The sequence below is a fragment of the Protopterus annectens genome, chromosome 2.part2 (assembly GCF_019279795.1).
Source record: "Protopterus annectens isolate FY-2018-M chromosome 2.part2, PAN1.0, whole genome shotgun sequence".
Classification (NCBI taxonomy): domain Eukaryota; kingdom Metazoa; phylum Chordata; order Ceratodontiformes; family Protopteridae; genus Protopterus; species Protopterus annectens.
The window spans coordinates 601,090,757-601,095,819 of record NC_056730.1 but is presented as its reverse complement, the minus strand read 5'-3'; positions in this window follow the sequence as shown (position 1 = coordinate 601,095,819).

The following is a 5,063-nucleotide window of genomic DNA, read 5'->3' as shown; positions in this document are numbered from 1 at the left end:
TAAAGTAAACTAGTACTAGTAATAGTCATATAAGAAAACATTCTAGAAGGTGATTTATACATTTACTTTGTCTTGTAACAGAAAACCTGCAACTTTATATTAAAATTCTCTATCCATATATGATACAAGATGAACATACAAATATACTAACAGTTTTATTCTATTGTAAATTGTATGGGATATTGTGTTGCACTGAAATCTGGTTTATAAGTTCCATACATGTAACACATTCTGCATTATTTTGCAAATACAGTAATATAAGACAATAGTGCAGGAAACAAAACTTTAATTCATTGTATAAACTTTGAGGATGTCATCAGAATGGCAATGAAAGCTTATGCTGAAAGAAAAGCAGCCTTCTGGATATGTATTTATAAAGGATTCTTATTTGTTACATTGCAATATTATTTCAGTTACTGGTTTTCTTGTCTCCAAAGAAAAATGGATGACACTTTTAAATCTATAATAGATGGTTTGCCCTTAGTGAAAGTAATATTTTGAATATTTTGAACGGAAACCTAGCAAATCAAATCAAATGCCTTTTTGTATCAGTTGACATAAAATGCCATAAATTATGCTTACATGTAATAGGGTTCTTATATCTCTACTCTTCAACCCTTTAGGGATTTAGTTTAATATATTATAACCATGTTTGTTTGGCAGTACTCTATGTTAGAATAAAAATAAGAACTATTCAAACAGGTTGACTAAACCACATGGTGCTTCCATATAAAGACTATATTCTTCACCACAAATGTTAATCCATGCAGCATGAACCTTATCAGAGTCAGAGGTATGGCACTGGTGTTGTGATGCACAAATAAATATGAAGTGGGTGTTACTAAATATTTTCAGTAATCTGTAGCATGTAGTATATAGTCCAAAATAACAGTGACAAGATAATAATTTGTAACCAAACAGGCTATTTGAAACAAGAACATGTGGTAAATTTTCAAAAATAGGTGTTAGCACCACAGTTTCAATAGCATTGTGTAGTGACACTGTATTGTTGCTGTTGTTTTTCTTCTTTTGATTAGTGTATTTGTTAATGAGAATGTCATTCTGCTGAAAGGGGTCATTTACTCAGTTCCCATATTTTTCTGTCATCTGTAAACATCATTAACCAGTGCAGAGCTGCTTAATTCTAGAGTTTCTACAGCAGTCAGGAGATACACAGCCAAAAATGCAAACAGGATGCGGATGTAGGAGGTGGCTCTTTACATGAAACAAGAGCAAACTATGTTATCTTTTTTATAATCTACAATAGCATGCAAAAAGCTACATGTCTATATTGTTTTTCAGATTTCACCTTTGGTATTAACATAAATGTATAGCAGTATTAGAAAATGTATGTACATTCAAAGGTCATAGTATTTAATTATACAAAAATAATCATGTCAGGAATAAGTGTTACTGAAAACATCAATCTATATATATATATATATATATATATATATATATATATATGTATATATATGTGTTTGTGTGTGTGTGTGTGTATGTATATATATATATATATATATATATATATATATATATATATATATATAGAGAGAGAGAGAGATAGATAGGGATCTTCTTTGTAATATTGAAATCCCAAAACGCCAAGACGAGACTCACAAAAGCTAAATGCCGAACCATGGAACTTTTCCTGGGGCAAGTAAAAACATGCCCAACACCACATTAAAACACACCTCACTATCTAAAACTCAACTAGGTGGGGGATACACCCCTCCCACCCCCCTAACTATATGTACCAACTCTGGAATTGCACTACAGTGAGGAAAAGGGCATGATTCTCCACATTGGGCAAGTGTTTACTTGCTCTGGGAAAACTTACTTGGTTCGGCATTTCAACTTTTATGATACTCATCTCTGTGTTTTGGCCTTCAGTGTTTTGGGATTTCAGGTTTCCGAAGTAGACCCAAATATATATATATATATATATATATATATATATATATATATATAGAGAGAGAGAGAGAGAGAGAGAGAGAGAAATTGATTTAGGTATATAGATGCACAAACATATATTAATTCAAGTTTGATTATCATAATGAAGAACTGAAACTCAAATATTTTACAATATACCATAAAGTGTAGAACTGCTAGCTAGCTACTATCTGTTTTGTTACTAGATGATTGGTGTTAAATGGATTTTGTATTACTGATCTCAGGCATCTTTCTTCCTTGGTGCTTAAAGTATTTCCTTGACCCTCCAGCTCACAATTTTTCATATCTTTGAAAGTCACTTTAAGACTACATATAAATTACGATACTTTGTATAACCTAAGAAAGTTATCTTCAGGTTGTCATTGTACATTGTTCTGCTTAAGTATTATCAACAAACAAATGTGCCACTCATGAGACCTATCAGCTACTTTTATTTTATATTGCAGAAGTTGAATTGTCTGGGTTGCCTTTTTGTTTGAAAATAACAAACGTGGTACCATAGCTTTCCATGGGCTATATAAATGGCATAAACAAATAGTTATTTAACAAAGATCTGTGCTTCTGAAAAGAAAAATAAATATATCCTATGGAATATGTGCATAGTCATTTTTTCCAGATATCCCTGCAAAACATTTCCATGCCAACTTATTGAAATTATTATGCTCCAGAGGCCAAGAAAAGCACACTTTTAATGGGTACAATATAGTCATTTTATTAATCAAAATACATAAAATCACTTTTTTCACTTATTCTTGAAATAGAGTATTTTAACTGTTATATTTTTTTTTATTTGCCTGCAACAGACATCATAGATGTATGCATTTTGTTTTCTTAGCTGAGAAGGTCCTTTACTTTCTGAGTGTGTTGCATATTTTGTCTAGTGGAAAAACAAAGAAATAGTACATGGCTTCTTTGAAATATGTTTTCTGGTGATAGTTTACATTAATCTATGCTACCTGTAAGGCATCTAATTATTAGCCATCTTTTCCTTTGCTTGTCTATCTGTGTGTTGTTTTTTGTAAAAAGAATAAAGTTAAATACATTAGTAACTTTTTTTTTCTTTTGCTAAATGACTTTTACAAATACCCTGTGTGTGTTTTAAATGCTTAACTCTGCACTTCAGTTAGGCCTTTTTGAATAATTTTGCATTTATGAAAGTTTCTACATTCAGACATTTACATTCAATATGCATTTTATCAGTAGTTCAGTGTTTCATTTTATACTAAAGTATTATAAATAAGTATATATGTTTTATTTATTTTGGTATTACTGACTTTTTCTTTGAAACATCTTTGACATATATTATTATTTGTATTCATAGTCAGAAGACAATGATACTTCTACTCATTTTAGTAGTAATCAGCCATAAATATGTGTAAGTGCCTTGATATGGGGCTAGGGTAATCATGCATTAGCATATCTGCTTTAATATTTCATTATATAGCTTTTATTTATTTGATGTGTAACCATCATAAATATGCATAACTGCCTTCTGTATTACTACATTGCTGCATTGATATATTATTCTGGATAGCAGTGTTATGTGAACTGCTTATGCTTCATTAGCTTTATGTTTTATCTTGAGACAGTTAAAACATTTATCACAGGCATACTAATGCTCTTTTATTTGTCTTCTCATAATCTGATTTCAAATTAAACATATGAAGAATAGATTTTGCCATAAAAAGAAATTGGTGGAAACATTTAGACTTTCACTCATATAGTCCAAACAATGCAATATGTCTATAAGCAGTTAAGTGGCTATCTTCCATTAGTGTAAGTATAGGGTTTAATGTGGTGTGGTTACGGTAGTGTGTGTGTGTGTGTGTGTGTGTGTGTGTGTGTGTGTGTGTGTGTGTGTGTGTGCACATGTGTGCACATGTGTGTGTGTGTGTGTGTGTGTGTGTGTGTGTGTGTATGCACATGGGTGAGTGTATGTGTGTGCACGTGCAAGCACATGTGTGAGTGTGTGTGTGTGTATATGTGTGTGTGTGTGTGTGTGTGTGTGTGTGTGTACACATGTGTGTGTGTGTGTGTGTGTGTGTGTGTGTGTGTGTGTGTGTGTGCACATGGGTGAGTGTGTGTGTGTGTGTGGGCACGCGCACACATGTGTGAGTGAGTGTGTGTGTGTGTGTGTGTGTGTGTGTGTGTGTGTGTGTGTGTGTGTGTGTGTGTGTGTGTGTGCACATGTGAGTGTGTGTGTGTGTGTGTGTGTGTATAGGCGTGTGTGTGCGTGTGTGCGTGTTTGTGTGTGTGTGTGTGTGTGTGTGTGTGTGTGTGTGTGTGTGTGTGTGTGTTTGGTGCTGGTTTATATTATATACATGAATAAAAGTAACACCCTTACTGTAGATTGTCCTTTAGCTATTCTATGAGTATTGAAGTAATTTTAGGTTCCATCCCCTTATCAGTCTTGTGTTACAATGGCAGCTCTATGCATGAGGAAAAGTAAGAGGGACAGATAATCTAAGAAAGCCGAGTTTTCAATGTTTTACTCCCAGATGTATTGAAATGTATGTTAATTTTTGTGAATTATTATAGGTGGCTATTGAATTTCCAATGTACGCTTGCATATGTTTGACTTCCAAAGAATAAATAACTTATTTAGCAATGATTTGTATAAACAGAATATAAATACTAAAGCAATATTACGGCTGATGTTTTTATTGAGAGCTAGTGAAAGCACTTTATAAAAACATTTAGTATGGTATTAAACTATTCAGTTACTTTAAAAGTGAAGTTAAACTGCAAAGATGACAACTGTCTGAAGGTAACTTTTTCCACATACCGAGTGTGAATAATATGAAACAGTTACACTGAAAAGCCAGATTTGACTTTGCCCTTTTCCCCATTGCAGTATGACTTTAGCATTAGTAAATACATGTTATGGGAAAGTGGGGGGTGTCCCCTTACATGGTGAAAACCAGGACCCTGCTTCCAAAAAAAAAAGATTGTTTCTGGTCCCATGAAATTAGTTTTCAGCTTAACTGTTTTGTTGTATCAGGACTTGAACTACTGACATGTGATGGATCATCAGGAATCATAAACTAAATTATAGTTTTTGAAGATTCTGTTTATTAATCAGAAGGTGATAGAAATCAACTTAAGGTCCA